The sequence below is a fragment of the Podarcis pityusensis genome, assembly GCF_964106645.2.
Source record: "Podarcis pityusensis genome assembly, chromosome: 16".
Lineage (NCBI taxonomy): Eukaryota > Metazoa > Chordata > Lepidosauria > Squamata > Lacertidae > Podarcis > Podarcis pityusensis.
Window position 1 is genome coordinate 17,318,690 of NC_138041.1, and position 19,453 is coordinate 17,338,142.

General features: G+C 48.4%; 1 protein-coding gene across 7 annotated transcripts in view; it reads right to left on the reverse strand.

The window, feature by feature from the left end:
- Positions 1 to 19,453, reverse strand: part of PC (pyruvate carboxylase) — a 265,178-nt gene that overhangs the window by 213,010 nt on the left and 32,715 nt on the right. Inside the window, exon 1 of one of the 7 annotated variants that reach the window (XM_080984203.1) lies at positions 15,490 to 15,510. The exons of the other annotated variants lie outside the window; for them this stretch is intronic. The gene's annotated coding sequence lies outside the window, so the exon portion shown is untranslated. Of the gene's footprint in view, positions 1 to 15,489; positions 15,511 to 19,453 lie in introns of those variants that run through there. 7 annotated transcript variants of the gene reach the window in all.

Genomic DNA, 19,453 nt, shown 5'->3' on the forward strand with positions numbered 1-19,453 from the left:
ATGGGTTCCTCCTCTGTAAATTTGTCTAGCAGTCTGAACTGGTGATACAAGGCCATTTCCAAGGCTCTCATCTTGGGGCCTTTGACAATGGGAGAGAATCATACACCTGATAGCAGCCAGCCAGGAAGGGGCAGAGACAGTTGCGCGGAGGAAGCACTCTCTGTGGCACCCACCCAGACCACGGAAGCGGCAGAGCCTCACTCACATGCTGGCAACATCTCCGTGAGCAATGGGAGTTTCGGCTTTCCTCCAGGTGCCACAGAAATACAAATAAATAGCTCTAATAACCCCGTTGGCTCCCCTCCATCTCCCATCGCTCCAGCGTAGCTGTCAGCATCCGAGAGGAGAAAGAAAAAAATAAACTAGAAAATGCTTTCTCCCTCTTCTCTCCCACCCCCACCACTTTCCACCCCTGCAAAATTAAACAGCGAGATGAGAAAAACATAACAAAACAACAAAACGCTTGTCAAGGCTGGGGAGGGCGATAAGCGGTGGGAGGGAGGGGATAGAGAATAAATATTCAAATCTCCATGGCAAGCAATTTATTAAAACTGCCAAGCCGGAAATAAAAAATCACGGCTTTCTGTGCTAAAAGGTGTCATTCCTTCAAACGGCCGTGGCAGCGTGCTCTAATGAGTGAATTATGGATCAAATCCCAAGGAGCCACATTAGCGTATGGCTGCGCAGAGGACATATTGGAGACGTAATGTGCAGGCTGGGAAAGGGTTGTGTGTGTGTGTGCAAACACATTAAATTCCCTCCCACTGCACAGCGAGATCTATCGAGAGTACAAGTTCCTTCCTGTGCACCAAACTTCCCAGAAAGAGCAACTGCAATAACTGATTAGATTGACTAACAAGGAAAAAAAAACCTCGGTTGCCTCATTAGGCTGGTTTAAGCCCCCACTAGTGCTGACAGAATCCAGTCCGTCCTGGAATACACTTGCTGGTTCAACCAGTATATGCAGCTCGGCAGGAGAGGAAAGGGCAGACCCAGAAAGCCTCTTCATGAGTTACAGCCCAGATGACAGCAATGAGATGGGCCAGGCTGGATCAGTGCTGTACCCCCTGGCCCTGGCCCCACTGTCATGACCCACTGAGCCATGCAAGCATTAGGGGCTGGAGGTTTAAGTGGGGAGCCCGTTGTAAGCACACAGACTTCTAAAGTGGATTGCTTTGTAAGAAGATCGGAAGGATTCATGGTGGGTAAAGCAATCAATGGCTACCAGCCACACTGGAGCCATGCTCTGTCTCGACAGTCAGAGGCAGTAATGCTTCTGAATCCCAGTTGCTGGAAGCCACAGGAGGGGAGCGATGCTCTTGTGCTCAGGTCCTGCTTGTGGATTCCCCACAGGCACCTGGTTGACCCTGTAAGAACAGGATGCCGGACTAAATGGGCCATGGGTCTGATCCAGCAAGCTCTTCTTCATGTTCTTAAATAATCCCCACTCCTGTCTTTCAGCCCCAACACTTTGGCAGTATTGAGGCTGTGCAGTTGGGGATGCAATGGAGGGTTGCGGGCAGCAAACCCAGGCCTTACAAGACTGTAATCACGTAAAGAATGGAAAACAATATAGTCCCTTAGCAAAATGCTAGAAAGTATAACAACAGATGGGCAGGGTGTGTCTAGATAAAGGCTTCAGGCCGATAGAATGTGTCTGCTCTGCAGGCCGAGGGCCCACATGACCTCCCAAAGCAACCGTCCAGGGGCCACAAGCAAAATCAGACAGGACAATGGATATGGCTCTTGATATTGCCCATTATGCTACAGTCAAGGAAAAGCCAGAGGTTTCTCCATCCAGGAGAGCAAGAGGCATTACCATAGTTCATCAAGGACACATTCCGGCCAAGCAAAAACACTCAAGGAAGGGGTGGAGCATAGTCAGTGAGGGGTGTGGCCTGGATAGGAGGTGCGGTCTGAGGAGAGTCCCAAGGTGTCTTGAATCCCAGGGAGACTTCCTGGGGACAGTGGTGTGATGCAGAGGAGGGTCACCAATGGTAGCTCCTCTAACTCACCTCACCCCTTGTTCTGGTCTGAGCAGCCCCTCCATGATGCCTTCTTGGGGCTCGGGTGAGAGTGTTTGCTTATACAGAAGCTGTGAAAGCTCAGGGCTGTGTGTGTGTGTGTGTGTGTGTGTGTGTGTGTGGTGTTGGAGGAGTGGACCATACAAATTAGGAGGCATTTTGTCCAAGTACAATTCAGCACGCTCAACCATCCCCCTTGATGCGGGGCCTTTGCTGCGCCACCCTGCCCTGGCAGTCAATCAAACCTTCTGCAGCTGAGGCTCTCGACTCAGGGTCGCGAACTCTGTGCTGGGAATTTTTTTTACCCAATTCAGTCCATCGACATGCCCTGCCAGCAGCATCTGTATTCTGAAACCTGCACAAAAATTGTGCACATGTAGCAGAACCGTGTAATTGACAGTTGGTGCAGCCAAGTAGCTGAGAGCAGTGGTGTCATCAGGGCAGAATTGGGGGGGAGCAGAAGAAGCCCCCAAACGCAGACATGTTTTGAAAGAAGAGGTGGGGAACCTCAGGCCCAAGTACCAAATGCAGCCCTCTCATCCCGTCTATCCAGCCCATGGACTCCCACCAGGCAACATCCCTCCCACCCTCTGCATTCTGCATCCTCCTCAAGTGCTGGTACCCGACTGGGACATGTCCTTGAACTATGACTAAGGCTCTTGCTTGCCTCAGTGGCGAGATGTACTGGCCTTTGCATGGCTGGAAAGGGCCCTACTGCTCCTGGCCCCACCTACTACTGCCATGTGGCCCCTGAAAGGTTGTTTTCAGGGGAATGTGGCCCCCAGACTACCAAAAAAGTTCCCCACCCTCATCTAAAAAGCTGTAAATGCTGTAAGACCATTAAAGCCAAAGATTAAAATGATCACTGCCTAAGAGAGTGAGCTCTGAAATCAGAAACACCCCAGTTCAAGTCCAGCCTCTGCCAAGAACTCACTAGCCTCTCTTTCTTGGCTTGCCTGCAATGTGTGGGAAATAATATTGGTACTACCTATAGGATTATATGTCAGAAGGCAACTAGGCTGCTTGTGGGGGCAAACTACCCCCAACATAGAACATTGCTCGCGGGATGTGCACTGGCTACCAATTTGCTACCAGGTCAAGTTCAAGGTGTTGGTACTAACATAAAAGGTTCTATATAGCTCAGGACCAGGTTACTACAGTATCTCAGATCAGGGCTTTTAGTAAGGCTGCTCCTACCCTGTGAAATAGCATTCCTGTCCAGATATATCAGGTCCTCACTGTCTGCATTTTCCAGAAAAAACTGAAGATGTTTCTGTTACAATGGGCTTTCCCAGCTGGATAAATGGGTCTCTGCCACAAGTGTCCACTTTTAAACTGTTTTTAATTACAGTATTTTATATGTAAATCGCTTTGAGATAATGGTTTAGAAAGCAATTAATAAATCAACTCTAGCAATATTTTTTTAAAAAATTGAACACATAGACAGACAATATAAATAGTACTTTTGCTATTGCAATTTCTCATATTTCACTCAGTTTTTATTTGCTGCCTTTTGTATATTGTTTTCCATGTCATTATTAATTTAAATAATGTTTGAAAAGTGTTAATTCTTTTTTATTATGTAAGCTTCGAAGAGCACTTCACATATAAATCCGCAAATAAATAAATCATGTTTGGCATAATTGGTTCCGATATGTTTTTATGTAATACATGATATTTTCTTGTATGCCTTTTTATTCCACCTTGCCACACAGGAAGCTCAAGGCAGGTGGAATTATTTATTATTGTTTGTCTCCCCATCGTCCCCCCACCTCCCTGGCTAGGCAGTGAGAGGAACTGTGGAGAGAAACTTATTCGGCGACTCCTCTCTGGCATCGATTGCCCACATGAACCTTCGAGCCAACTTTCACAATAATGAGAGCTAGAAACTTCCTTTTTTATTTATGACTATCATTTTTTAATAAAAGTTGATGTTGGCTTTCGCGGCCAACATCAAACGCTTTGCACGTAGCATTGGGCCATTATAAACCCAACCATACACTTTTCCTGGCTCTCAGAAGCCACCCTGTTATCACCTCAGCTCCATCTGATGTTCGAGAGCAAGGTGAGCAAAATGAGAGAATTCTTTAGAATAAGAGAGAGGAAGAGGAAGGGATTAGCCTCACCCAACAGGTACACAGATATCAAGCGGTTTCATGGGGGGGTGTTGGGGTGAAAATGTGCCTTGCCTGGGACAGCAGCATCCACATTTAAACTGCTGCAAATTGCTGTCTAGACTGTCCCTAGGCCATTCCCTCTTGGCGGTGGCACTTTAATTACTGCGCCACTTATGATTAGATGGGGAAGTAATTAAGCCAGGCTGGGGAGGGCACGCACTCCTTGCATGCTCTGTTCCCTTTGGGGAGATCCAATCAGAGGGATGCCAGCCCTTCCCTTCTGCCTCCCTTTCATCATCTAATCGAGGACAGAAGAATCCAGCTCACGTTCATGACTAACTAGAGACATGCAGGAAACGGGGCCGAGAGAGCAAATTAAAATCTGCAGCTGAGAACTGCTTAGTACTCTAATCTCATATACCAACACCCAAAAACTACCAGGACTGGGGGAATCACAGTGCACCCACAGCCCTGGATACATGTCACCGCGCACCTCAATTAATTTACTTATTAGGTGCATGCATTTCAAGGTTAAGCAGTGAATAAAAGCTTAGGTCCCCAAGTGCCATTCCTCTTGTATGCAGGAGTTTGAGGAGGAGATTTAAAACAGAATGTAAGACTGCTTTTGTCAACATAAGAAGGCCAAAGACCCATGTCGTTCAGCATCCTGTTCTCACAGTGGCCAGCCAGATGCCCCAAAGGGAAACCAGCAAGCAGGATCCAAGCGCAAGAGCATTCTCTTTACCCCTATGGCTTCTAGCCACAGCTATTCAGAAGCATTATTGCCTCCACGTTGGGGTGGTGGTGTTCAGGTATGTGTGTTGGGAGCATATAATTTAAAACAAGATACCACTTTGATATTCTCTGGAGAGTGAAAGGCAGTATAGAATTAGTTTCATTAGCGAAGAAATAAACCAGACATCGTTTTTGTACGCTTCTGATTACATCTGCTAACTGGCAAGATGCCTGCCACGGCGAATGGGCAGGGCAGGTGCAGCAAGCAGGCTGGCAACTCACAAGGCCAACCCATTACAGATGGTTTACAACAAAGATAAAACAATAAGATTATCACCCAAAAAATTAACAGTAATTTTAAATGTCTGAGCAGTTAAAATAACAATAGACTAAAACCAGATTAAAACTTGCATCAAATTTCTAAGCTTCCAGTTCTAAACAGAAGCGGTTTAGTCCTGCTGGCCACATGACCCGGAAAGCTGTCTGTGGACAAACACCGGCTTCCTCGGCCTGAAGCGAGATGAGCGCCACACCCCATAGTCACCTTTGACTGGACTTAAGTGTCCAGGGGTTCTTTACTTTTTATACCCTTACCTTTTAGTTCTAAACATGAATATTTTTGGCAGGTGCCAAAAAGAGTACAGCGAAGGGGCCTGCCCGATACCAATGGGCAAGGAGTTCCAATCTGCAAGCGCTGCCACACTGAAGAATCAAGTTTTTACAAATGTGGGGTGGGAATTATGTTCACAGTGGCAGTTCTGCCACCTCTGCAGCCACAAGAGAAAAAGGGCAGGGCAGCTGAGGATTTCCCCAACCTGGTCCCTTCCAGCTGTTACGGACGGCAAACTCTCCGCAGCCAGGGGAGGTCCAAAGGGGGGGCGGTCCTCTCCGGGTACCATTCCAAAGGAGGGGGTGACAAAATGCTGACCCCTGATTGGCGGCACCTCCCAGGATGCATGCCACGTCCCCTGGGACAAGCGCCGCTCTGGGTACCAGAGCAGGTTGCTTCGCCTCTGTCCGCAGCCCCAGCCAACACGACTGAGGAGGGCCCTTGGTTCAGGGACAGGTCGGTCGGTAGAACATAAGCTTCTGAATCTCAGGGTTGCGGGTTTGAGCCCCACACTGGGCAAAAAAGATTTCTGCACTGCAAGAGGTTGGACTGGATGGCCCTCGTGGTCCCTTCCAACTGTACAATTCTACAATCAGGTGGGATGCGGCCCACTCCTGGAGGAACAAGACACTTTCCTCTCCATCTGGTCTGACTACAGAGCTAGTAGGAGGTTGGGGTGGGGAGGCCGGAACACCCAGCTCTTCAGAGCCAAAACTATTAACTAAGCCAGCCGGCCAGCCACGTATAATGCCCATACTGCTATGCTCAAAGCCACCCCACCTGGCCACGCTTTGACTCTCCGAGCGCACACAGATGCTACAATTACCACCGCAATTTGCAATCCATGCGAAGACGTGTTGTTCTCCCCGCACCCCACTCTTTTTATGATGCTGCCAATAATGGCATAGCGGGCAGCAGCCAAGGCAATAAAAAGCTTCCCTTCATTCTTTATTTTTAAATAATTTGCTCGCTCCATAATTCATATATAAATCCATCCTCTCCGTGGTCTGGGATTGAACAGCTGCAGAATAAAAACAAGCCCCAGAGAAGACCTGCCCATCCGGGCCAGCACCTCCCTAAGCGCTTTTGTCTCTCTGGATTAATGCAAGGCAAGGCAGAGACAGGTGAACCTCAGGCCTCGCAGCCAAGGACAACACTCAGGGAGGAAAACTGGACGCTGGCATTGGAAGGAGAGAAGGCCCACTGGTTTGCGGTAATGGCCAAAAAGAGAGAAGGCAGCAGACAATCTAAGCCAGGCTTCTCCAGCCTGGTGCCCTCCACCTGTTTTAAATCAAGATTCTAGTCCTTAGAACTATGAGGATATACCTAGATTCATATAGCCTCTGTTGCATGCTCAAATCGGAAGGCTGAGTCAGGAAGAAAAGGAGTTTCGTCAGATCCATGCAACAAGAGAGGTGCCTATTCCAAGAGGGTTGGTTATGAAGCCCCCTGGAAAAGGAGGAGAAATGTGCTGGGGCCTGGAGGCCTCCAAAGAAAGGCATCCCTGCATAAGGAAGATTCCCTCCTCTCCTGCAAGCACTCCCAGCCAATTCCCTGCTTGGCCCTCTGCCTCTTCATTAGTTGCCAGATTGTTGGCCCTCCGGGTAGGAAAGAACCGCCATTTTCTCTGTAATGCCGTTGCCGGAGAAATCTAATTAAACCGTGAAGATTCAGCAACTGCTCCTCTGGGCTGCAGCAGCAGCAGGCAGGGGTGGGCTCGTGGCAGGGCCAGAAAACATCCAACAGGCCCCCAATGATGACGACACCCCATCAAAGAGAGCAGCACACATCCTCTTCGACTGAGCTGCTTAGGCGCCAGGAGCGAACTGATCACCCCCCTGAGCAGCCAGGCTTTGTAATAGAGTTGGCAACAATTAGCAGCGACGGAGGATAAGGCACTTGAGCAATGCGAGATGCTGTTAAGGCTCCGTTCCCTCTGAATCTTCATGTTGCTGTTTTGCAGAGTTATTCCCACCGCCCTGTAAGATGTTGCAGGACTTCAAGCACACTGGCTGGGGCTGATGGGAATTGGGGTCCTGCAGCATCTGGGGGGCACCATGTCGGTGAAGGCTGCTGTTCTGCATCTTGCACTCACACCCACACACCACTCTCAGCCTTCATTGAGAGCCAGTGTACAGCAGTGGTTTCAAGAACTGGACTGGACTTTGGAGGACCAGGGTTCAAACCTCCACTCAGCCATGAAGCACACTGGGTGGCTTTGGGCCAGTCACTGCTTTGGACCTTCACGCCTACCTCTTCCTCTCTTATACAAGCTTATCTTTTGCCACCTCTCCCTAACACCCTCCTCCAGCCTCCAGCTTCAGGCAGACCCCCCAAGGACTGTCTTGGGCCCTCTCCTGATCCTGTCTCAAGGAAGAACTGCTGCCTGCCTGTCACAAATCTCCAGTCCATCATCAACCAGCTGGCTTTCTCCACAGCACTGCCCCCTCTTCTCCTCTGCTGCGGCTTCATCCTTCCTTTTAAGATTCTACATCGTCTTTTGCCAACTAGGTCCCCTTCAAATGTTTTGGACCACAGTTCCCATCAGCTCCAGCCAGCGTGGCCATTTTGGACTCCCATCAGCCCCAGTCCAAATGAGCCATTATGGTGGAGCAGATGGACTGAGTCAGCCCAGGATCCGCAGGATCCTGAGCTGGGCATACTGCCACCACTTGATTGATTTGCCTATCCTCCACCTCTACCCTGCTCACCCAGCCTTCTGCCCCAGATGGGAGGAGCAGCAGGACTGTGAACGCAATAGTGGCTGCACCACAGCCCAGCTCTAAAGACTGGATTACAGCCTGAGATCCTTTGGATTGACTAACCAGGCACCCCCGAAAGAAGAAGAAAGAAGAAGAAGAAAGAAGAGGAGCACAACAGGCTTCCCCCCCTAAAACAATGTTGATAATTTAATTATTGTTATGTCTAAAAACTGCAGATAGCAACTGTCATTTGGGAAGAGGCATCCCTTTCTTCTTCACCTACACAGGAAGAGGGAATGCTTCTATAATGATGTCTGACACACCATATCCAGGCTCCATGTAAAACAGAAGAAAGCACTCTTTTCATCTTTAACAAATATTATCTTCTTCATAGACAAATATTTGCAGATCTAGTCAATTAACCACTCCAAACTCGTACAATCAATCACCTAAGATTCCTCTAGGCTGCTGGCAGAAAGAAACTGGATTTTAGATTAACGCCTTTACTTTCTCCTGAGTAAAACTGTGCTGAATGCTGGCACTGCCGGCTGAACGTCCCAGCTCAAAATACACCCACCCCCAAAGAGGAACTAAGTGCACAAACCACAACACACCCTGAGCTGCTGACAAATCAAAAAGGCTGCTTATCTGTTGGAAGATTCAGGCAGATGAAAGGAAGTACTTTTGTATGCAGCAGATAGTTAAACTATGGAACTCACTTCCACAGGAGGCCATGATGGCCACCAATTTGGATGGCTTTAAAAGAGGAACGGATACAATTGTGGCAGTTAAGGCTACCAATAGCTACTAGCCACAATGGCTATGGAGGCAGCAATGTTTCTGAACACCAGTTGCTGGAAGTCACAGGAAGGGAGAGAGCTCTTGTGCTTTAGTCCTCCTTGCTGGTTTCCCACAGGCCTCTGGTTGGCCACTGTGAGAGCAGGATGCTGGACTAAATGGGCCATTGGCCTCACCCGGCCCGCTCATCTTATGTTCTTATCTGTGCCATGTGAGAACGACACAACCAGATCAGCGCCACGATCCAACTCTGTTTGCAGAAGCCCTCAACGCCCAAGTGCCGCAGCACACGCAAGACGCATCATCACTCACTCCTAGGCCACAGACATGTTTTATTATAAGCAATTGCCGCTGCCTTGCCGCGATGGTGGGAATTGATGGAGAATGAAACACGCAACGAGCTCATCAGAAACTCTCCAGGGGCTGAACGGGAGGGGGAAGGCAGACGGAGAGAGGGGCTTGCAACGAGTCCCTGGAACTGGCTGACAACAACAGTTCTTGCAGGCAAACACAGAGATCCAGAGAGGTCGGTGCGTAAGGAGCATTGATTAAGCAGGGAGGCAACGATTGCTAGTCACAGATATTAAGACGTCTCCATGAAGGCAGCCACACTCCTCTGGAAATGAAGATAGGATATCTCCGCCGTGGGAGATGAATCACACGCAAGGCATTAAGGTTGTCCGGGGTGTGGGGGTGGAGATTAGAGCTGTCTTGCTTGGCTTTGGTCCCTACTCTAACCATGTTCTGATGTCCCAGATTTGATTACACCATGCAAATTAAGATTAAGATGTCTTCCACCATGAGTCCCGAGGAGACACTGGCCAAGTCAGGATGAGTGGTGGGTGGAGTTGGGAAGGGCCCAGCGGGATGGAACAGGCAGCGTGGCAACAGGGGAGTCACCCCAAGAGAAGTTATGGTCAAGGAGTCGGGTCCTGAGGAGGGACCCAGTGGCATATTGCCCCAGCACTCAGCCCCATCCCCTCTGACGTCCCCCAGGTGCACTGTACTGACTTCAGCCCCGGCTCCTGTGCCAGCCTCACCTCTGGCACTACTCGGGCCTGCCCCCATCCCATCCTCTCAGGAGAAGTCCACTGCCCAGTCTCATTCAGAGCTGGCGCTAATGCCCCCTCCATCATCGAGGACTTGGAGAAACCAGCACAGGCGTAAACAGACAGCTCAGGTGTAGACCACCAGAAAGAGCTCCTGCTCGTTTGACCATTCCAAAAGAACATCCTGCTTGCTGCCCTAAAGTTGTGCCCACCCCCTTCCCATATAATGTAGTGTAGTTCGCTGCTTCAATGTTTTAGCTTGCTTAGCACTGCACGGCACCTGTTGTCCCTTTGAACCCTCTTTTGCTTGTGTACCATACCAATTTGAGCATTAAAAGATTTCAGCAGAAAACACAGCACAAGCTCGAGTTCTTCACCCTCCAGTGACAGCCAAGGCACATGAGTCTTAGGATCCCCTCCCTGGCACCACTGATCCCAGAAGTCCTGGCAGCAAAACTGGACAAAGGCCAGGGATTATGGAAATTGTAGTCTGAGGAGGAAGGCATGATGTTATATTTGCTCTGCAGTTTGTTTGCTTCTTAAATATCAGCCTACCCCAACCTTCCTCCTCCAGATGTTTTGGACTACATCTCCCATCAGCCCCAGTGTCTCCATCAGCCCAAGCATCATGCAGTCTTGCTGACTGGGCAGATGGGAACTGCAGTCCAAAACATCAGTCCCACCCACTTCCAGCCTGTGGTCCATGGAAGGCTGCCTATGGTTATAACGGCCTTTGCGCTAAAAGGTCACACATACCAACCACTTAAGAGGAACCATCCTGTTCCATCGTTGCCTTTATAGGCACCTTAACTTTACAGAAGTTTCACAGTCCGGATCTTCATTTAAATCTAAAGATCAGTCAATGCCAGACAGAGGAAAGGTTAAATCAATTACAAATAATCAATCTGCTGGCAGCTTTAATCTTCGCATCCTTGGCATTAGAGCCAAAACAAGTTAAGGGCTGAGTTGATCCTCCCAAGACAAAAAGAAAAAGCCTCAAGCTGCGCCTAAACACTCGCCTTCAATTTGTCAAGAGCTCTCTGCACAGCCGCAGAGATTCCCGCCACGAGAATGCTGTACCTTCTAGTACCTCTTACTTTCTATCACCTGGACAGATAAGAGGGGCTGCCGCTGGGAAGGCAGGCTCAGCGGAGATATCAGGGATGCATTGCAGAAAGAAAGAGATAAAACAGGGAGATTAAGAGGGCAGCAAAGATGGAGTTTAAGGAGGCAGGCTGGAGAATAGATGCTCAAAAGGCAGAGGAGTCTGCATCGGAAAGAGTCAAGGTGGAAGGCTGAAGCTATGCAGGAGGGAATGAGGAGGTGGGAGTGATAACCCTGGATGTGAGAAGATACTTTAAGGTTCCCACTCCACCCTGCCTTGTAGGGATATGTCAATTCTGCAGGAGCTGCTGGGGGGACAAGGCCCTGGAAGTGGTTGTGGGTGCTCAAAAGCCGATGCCTACAAACCGTGCATTTTTAAATGGGACTCAAGTTTCTAAACCTCATGGCCACAGAGCAAAGCCTGGGAGGATGTGGGCAGTCAATGCCTGCTGAGAAGCCAGAGAGGGGAGGTCCAAATAAGGTTTACACTGGCTGAGAGTGGGGTTGAGGAGCCCTTGCTCCTCTTATGATCAAATAAAGAAGAATGTGTAAGGAGAAAAAAAGGAAATATGCAAATTAGCACTATACAGATCATTTATTCTGGTAGCTGAGTCACGCTTCTCTCTGCTTGGATTAAGGACCTGAGCGAAAGACTGAAAATGTGTTGAAGCACTAAGTAGATGCAGCTCCTTGTATAAAAGGAACAGAGGATGTTGCCTTCTGGTGTTGTCTGCACTGACAGGCAGGAATGGCTCTCCAGGGTTTCAGGCACAGACCCTATTCCAGCCCTGCGTGGAGATGCCCCCTGGGAACTGGACCTGGGACTTTCTGCATGCAAAGCAGATTATCTCCCACAGAGCAATGGCCCTGCTCCAAAATGAAGATTTCAGTGTCTCTTGCCTCTGCTAGACCACCATGGGGCTAACAGTTCCCTGTCTCAACACCTGCGCCAACGATAGCTAGCCATGACGGTCAGAGGCAGCAGTGCTTCTGAACAGTAGTTGGTGGAAACCACAGCGGGGAGAGGGGTCTTGTGCTCGGGTCCTGCTTGCAAGTTTCCCATGGTTGGCCACTGTGAGCACAGGAATGGACTAGATGGGCCTCCTTTGTCCTGATCCAGAAGGTGGTTCTCGTGTTTTCTTCTGCACTTCGTGCAGTGCAGAGTTAAACTATGGAACCCACTCCCGTAGGAGGCAGTGATGGCCACCAACTTGGATGGCTTCAAAAGATGATTGGACCAATTCATGGAGGAGAGGGCTATCGATGGCTACTAGCCCCAATAGCTATGCTCTGCCTCCATGGTCAAGAAGCAGCAATGCTTTTGAATACCAGTTGTTGGGAATCACAAGGGGGCAGAGATGCTGTTACGCTCAGGACCTCCTGGAGGGCCTCCCATTGGGGCACTGGGTTGGTCACTGTCAGGACAGAATGCTTGACTAGATGGGCCATTGACCTGATCCTGCAGACTCTTCTTATGCTCAACACTAGGTGCTGCTCATGGTCAAGCTCTGCCACTGAACCACAGGCTTGCTGACCACTGGCCCACTGGAGCCTAGTTACATCTTCCTCTGCCCGCTCCTCAAGACCTCACAGCAACCCTGTCACCCAAGAGCTGCCTGGCTGTAGATGGTGGGGACTGAGACTGGGGCAGATGCAGGGTCCTCTTTGCTCTGCTGCTCCCTACCGGTCCTGAAAAAAGGAACTTGCAAAGTATGAAGATTTAAAATAAAAATGCAGCAACTGGGCTTTTTTTTACCTTTCCCTCTGGAGCTGCGCTTCTGATGAGGCTTCGGTTAATTATCCACTGAGCTGTTTGCGCAGTGGGGGCCCAGTTACAAATTAAGCAGAGCGCCTCTTGCCGCTGTGAGGGGTCAAGGCTGGCAACAGTGGCACTTCGGAAACCAAATATTTACAAGCCAGATCTGTGCCCCTGAAATGCAGCCACCCTGACCCAGAGCCCCCGGGTCCGCTTCCCACAATCCACAAGTAATAATTATTAATAACAGAGGCCGGTAGGCGAGTGGATCAGAGAAGGAAGGCGGGTTTCAAGGCAGGGTAGGAGGCCTCTATTCTGAGGAAAAGAAGCCGTCCTCAATTTTTAAGAATTGCCTTGCTGCATTGGATCCAAAGCCCAGAAGTCCAGCTTCCTCTTGCCTGCGATGTCATGATTAGGGTGTCAGGCTAGGAGACCTGGGTTCAAATCCCCACTCAGCCATCAAGCTCATCTTGGGACCATCACCAGCTGTCAGTCAAACATACCTTGGAGGGCAGTTGAGAAGACAAAATGGTGAGGTGGAGAAGGGCAGCGCATGCCACCTTGAGCTCGCAGGAGGAAAGAGAGGATAGAAAGGAAATAAGCACATAAGGAGTGTTCTCCTGGATCAGGCCAAATGTCTTCCCAATCCAGTTTCCAGCTTTCCACAATGACCAGCAAGCAAGCATGGCATGAAGGCAAATTACTACAACAGCTGGCATTCAGAGATAGAGCACCCCTGGACATGGAGTCTCCATTTAGCCATCAATTCTAATAACAGCCTCTAATAAATCTCTTGCCACTACTACTCTCCCCTTTGAAAGCCATCTAAGCCACTGGTGATCAGCATAGTTTGTGGAAAGAGTTTCTCAACTTATAAGAATGTACAAAGAGTATACTGGATCAGGCCAAAGGGAGCCCCCATCAAGTCCAGCATCCTGTTCTCACAGTAGCCAACCAGATGCCTCCTCTGGGAAACCTGTAAGCAGGACCAAAGTCAAGAACCCTCTCCCTTCCAGGAACTGGCACCCAGAAGCTGCCTCCAACTGTGGAAGCAGAGCAGAGCCATCGTGGCTAGTAACTCAATCACCCTTTGTGGGGAAACCTTCCTTTCATCAGTCCAGAGCTTACTGCAAACACGTAGCACTGGGTGACCTCGAATTCCAGCATTTACAGGAGAGGGATTGGGGAAAGGGGAGGGAAAATATCCCTTCCACTTCCTCCACAGAATAACACCCACACAAGTATTTTGCAGGCTGGCTCAATCTGCAAGGAGACTGAAGCCCTCCCACGGCTAGTGCGCTCTCTCTTTCGTGCGCTCTCTCTCTCTCTCTGCCCGCCGGCCCTCCCTGCTTGCTGCTTTTCCAGCCTTTGGGAGACTTCTGCAGTTTCTCGTTCCAGAAAGCCGCTCTCCCGTGCACCAGTGTTATTAAGCTTGTGCTATTAAAAAACCAGAGAGCAGCACAAGGAGCCAAGAGCTCCTCTCCAGCCAAAGACTTTTCAATACTGTACATGTGTTTCATCCTCCAATTTTGCCCACAGGAAAAATATTTTTGGGGTTGCACCTTACCTCAGATGATTTTTTTTTTTAACTGGCCAACCCAGGAGCTGTGCTCACCTTCTGTGTGTGTCTGTGTGTGTGCATGCGCAAAGAGACCCAGCAGGCGACTCAGGATATGAATCGCTGGGGACCTGTGCCCCCCCCACTGAACTCTGGACAACCGCCCTTCCCACCTTCCAATAAACCGCTCACAAGGGAGACAGAGGGGTGCAACTGGTTCGCTCACATTTCCAAGGCACATTCCATTGGGAGATTAACCAGGCTAGCCACAAGAGGCCCAGCAGGAGGAAGCAGGGGCTAAAGAGAGAGGCAAGGATCTCTCTGGTTAAGAAGAAACAGATCTGTCTTGGGTGTAACCAGACTGGCCTTCATTCAGGGCCAGGCGCTTTGAGTTCTCCAGGTCAAAGGATGAAACTGGAAACCATCCACTGCCCAGCTGTCCCTGTCTTCTGTCCCATCCTCACAGGGATTCTGGAACGGAACGGACTGTTATGTCTTCGCTGCGGACACCCAGAATCCAGGCCCCCAGCTTGGTCTGTCCCTGATGTCCTCCAGATGTTGTCCAACTACATCTCCAGTCAGCCCCAGCCGTGCTGTAAGGGAAGCCTGAGCGCTCGGAGGGGCTGCCTCACATCACACAAAGCCACCAGGCAAGATGACTCCCTCAAGCTTTCCTTTGGATCCACGGTTCTATAAAGGCTAGGGCAGCCTTCCCCAACCTGGTGCCCTCCAGATTACAAGTTCCAGGCTGGGAGCTGATGGGAGTTGAGCCCAAACTTCTAGAGGGCACCGGCTGGAGAAGGTTGGGCAAGGCAGGTGCTTCCTGGGTGCTCACAAACAAGGCATGGAGGAAACAGCCCCTGCTATTCAGATGTAGATGCTCTAATGGGTAATAACTACTGGCCAGAAAAGCCCAGTGAGGACTTGGAGACTACCTAGTGGAGAGAGACTTTCCTACCCCACCCCTTGAGAAATAAGAAGACTCAGTAAATATATCTATTGCGGCTTTCTAACATCTCATTTGATTTCAACTTACATTTCAAGGCTCCTCATCTGTGACCTACCACTCAGCTCCACTAGACCTCTCTGTCTGCCACCCTCTCTCTCTCTCATCTTTCCCTGGCAAAAGTGAGAGAAAAGAGACAACATTCATATCGCAGTGTGTTCAAACCATCATACTGGATTCCAGTCCAGCTCCATTGGCTTTCCTGAAAGAAAGGGTTCAGAATGGCTCTCTGCTGCCCTCTAGAGACCTGAAAGTTTTCTTTTGCTTCAGAGCTAAATTCAGATTTATTTATTTTTCCTGATGCTTTCTATACTAATTGCAGTCCTGGCTTCCCAAACTCCTCTCACGCTGCAAAACAAAGAAACACACAACAATGGGAGACCACCTACCTCCCCAAGAGAGGGTGTGCTTTCAAAATGTGCAGCAATAAGAACCACACACTCTCAGAGGAGCCCAGTTCCACATGCCCCTTACTAATTTTGTTTATAGGAGAATGGTTGGTCTGGGCATGGTTCCTTGTTGGAGTCCAAACCTAGATCTTGGGATGGAGGAGGTATTTGGTCCCATTCACATTCAATATGAGCCTGCCTGATTTGCACTGAAGCAATGCAATAATCAGAAACGCAGCTATCCTTCAAGATTTGCAGTCCACACACTGCATTCTACAACGGAAAAAAAGCTGTGCGTAAAAATTATAGAAAGGGTGCATAAAGCTGCATATAACTATGAAAATATACAAAGATGTGCTTTAGGGAAAACTGAACATAAATAATTTATTTTAGGAGATGTGTCACGAAATGCTTGTGGGATTTCATATTTCTGGTGCGCAAATGTGGCAAACTCCAGTTAAAATTGGAAGAATGAGAAACCGAGAGAAACCAAAACTGGCAGATTTGTCTACCCTCACCTGGAGCAGTGACTCATGCAGAGATGCAACAGGGAGCTGACCTTCTCCCTCTCCCACCAATGAATTCCAGCATCAGCCTCAGAAAACAGACCCTTTGTGGGCACTCTGAAACTGGCAACCAAGTGTTCAAGGTGTTACACAAACATGATCTCAGCAATTCTTACAACATCCTGGCCAGGTGAGCTGCTTTTATCAGTATTTTATGAAGAAGGGCTGGCCGGGGGTAGAGGAGGAAAGAGAAGAGGGTTTTTTTTTTAAAAAAAAAGGTTTTGTCCCAAAGGTGTTTTATTTCTTTAAAAAAAATTGTTTAATATAAAATCAAAATTGCAAACAAGACCAAAAAAAATGATCAAAGCTACTAAGCATAACACAGGAGCAGTACTAAGGTTGTACTTTCCAAATAAATAAAGAGCAAATAATATAGAAAGAGAAATGCAGCAAGATGCATCATGAGAGCCACATTTTTTAATTTGATGGGGCAAGAGAGTTTTGCATATCTGAATTTAACACGAAAGAAAAGAATCTCACTAGACATCATTAGAAATGTTCTGGTCTTCCTCACCCTTAGAAATGCATGATTTGTGAATTACTTTCTCTGCAAAAGAATCCACATATTCTTTTACCCCAGCAAGAGGACTAATCCCAACAGCTGATAACAAATCCCTGTCCATCGGTTGTCTGTTGGGGAAGGAACAAATGCATGGGACGAATTAAACAGGGTGGATCTGCCCTGGCCCACACTCAAGGGTACCATGCATGTATTGATTGATTGATTGATTGATTGATTGTATTTATGCCCACACCTTTTTCTTCGCCCCTTTCTTCATTTAATCCCCACCACTACCCTGTGAAGTAGGTTAGGCTGAGAGGCAATGAGTTGCCCAAAGACATCCAAGCAAGATTCATGATGGCCCAGTGGGGAATTGAACCCTGATCTCCCAGGTTCTTGGGTGGACACTCTAACCATTACACCACCACTGGCTCACTTTTTTAAGGAAATGGGCAGGATGGAGACATACTGGATCACATGCATATGGAAGTCCACATGCATGCTTGCATCTCCAAATGGTACACTCTGACTCCTTGAAGTGTAACCAGCAGGCACAACCCAATCAGCTTCCCTACTCCACACCCTCACATTTTTCACAATGTACCCCTGAACTAAAATCAACTAAAACCTAGAAGAGTTTTAAGAATGTGACTTAAAGAAAAAGAGAGCACAATAGATGTGTGATTCATTCATTTATTCTGCTGTCTGACGGCCCTTCAAGCTTCTTTCTGCCCCCCCCCCTCGTGACAGGGGTGGTGAACGCATGACCTTTTTGCGATTCGGTTTTAAAATGCCAACAAGACAAAACCTGATCAGAGAACTGCTAGCTGCCAAGATTCCTGGGCTGTTAAAAAGCAGCTAAAGCAGGATCGGCCCAGGGGAGGCTGAAACGAGATACATCCAAATCTGGGGCACAACGCTGCACTCCATTAAGGCAGCCTTTGCCAACCTTAGGTCCTCCAGATGTTTTGCACTGCCACTCCCACCAGCCACCATGCCAAGGGCTGGTGGGAGGTGGGTAGCCCTTTCACAAGCAACACTGGCCTACCACACAGGGCAGTCAAAAGGACTGTTGGGATAACGTGAATTGCTTTCAATGCTCATGGGCAGAGAACCTCTTTTCAGCCCAAAGAATGCATTCCCCCTTGCAGGGAATCTCCTAGGGGGTTGCATGTCAGGTGTGGGCAGGGCCAGGTGCAAAAGTGGGTGTGGCCAAATGGGAAATGGGAGGAGCAACAGGTGCAACTTTTTCTCTTGTACAGTAGGCAATGTTCCAGCCACACAAAACCAAGAGGCTTCTGCACAAAACAGATACGCTTCTCCATCCTGGCACACAGCTTCAAGTTCACTTTTTGGCAAAGCAAGCACACTTGAGGATATGGGCAGAGAAGAGCTTGAAAGGAGTGCCACCCAGGAAGGGTCCTGAGAGCCAGAGAGAGGGGTGTTTGCCCCCTGCCCCCCACCCCGATCCCAAGTTCCCCACACCCCAGACATAACTGGGCAGCTGCAAATAAGTAGCAGCTTTTAAAGGGTTACATATTTGAGTGATGCTGCCGTCTTATTTTTAGGAATTTTACTGCTTAGACTGTCTTACTGATTTGTTACTTCAAGTACTGCTATTAATCGACTGATTGCCAGCCATCCTGAAATATTTTAAATAGAAAAGGCAGGCTATGATCATTTCAAATCAATTATTAGAGTGGCTAAAGACTCACATTTATTTATTTATTTATTTAAGGTCATTAATCCCCACAAAGCTGCTTTGCTCTCGTGAATTCTTACACCGCAGGGGGTCATTTTGGGGCTGGCGTGGGAATTTTTTTGGGGGGGGGATGATGGTTGTGCTTTCAGTAAGTCCAGATGATCTCTCCGCAGGGGAGGAGCAGGGGAGGCAAAAGAACAACCTGAGGAATTTCATTGTGCCTCACAAGTGGTTCAATAAATGTTTCATTAATATTATTATTCCAGACAATTTTTAAGCTGGTTGATTGTGAAATACCACAAATAAGTTTTCAAAAGAATAAAACAATAAAATCAGTTTAAAAGGATTTAAAATCAGAAATAAATAAAAAAAGGATAGATACGCAAGTCAAGAGTCTACATATCTGAGCAGGCTTGTCTAAACAAAAATGCTTTTATCAAGAGCTGAAAAGAGTACAGCAAAAAGTGTACTGATGTCAAAAGGCAGGGAGTTCCAAAGTGTGGATGCTGCCACTTGGAAAGACAGATTTCTTACAAAATCTGTACCTGTAACAGTGCCAGTTCTGCATATCTAAGCTGCCGAGTGGGCATATATGGGGTAAGGTGATTTTGCTTTGCACTGGTCTCAAGTTCTCCAGGGCTTTATATACTAAAGGTAACACCTTAAACTTGGCCCAATAGCAAATGGGCAACCACAGCTGATCTCTGAGCAGAGTGTTAAAAGCTGACAGGGTCTTGCTCCCGTCAGCAAACATGCTGCAGCATTCTGCACTAAATAGAGTTTCCAGATCAAGCACAAGGGAAGCCCCACACAGAGCGTGTTGCAGTAATCCAAT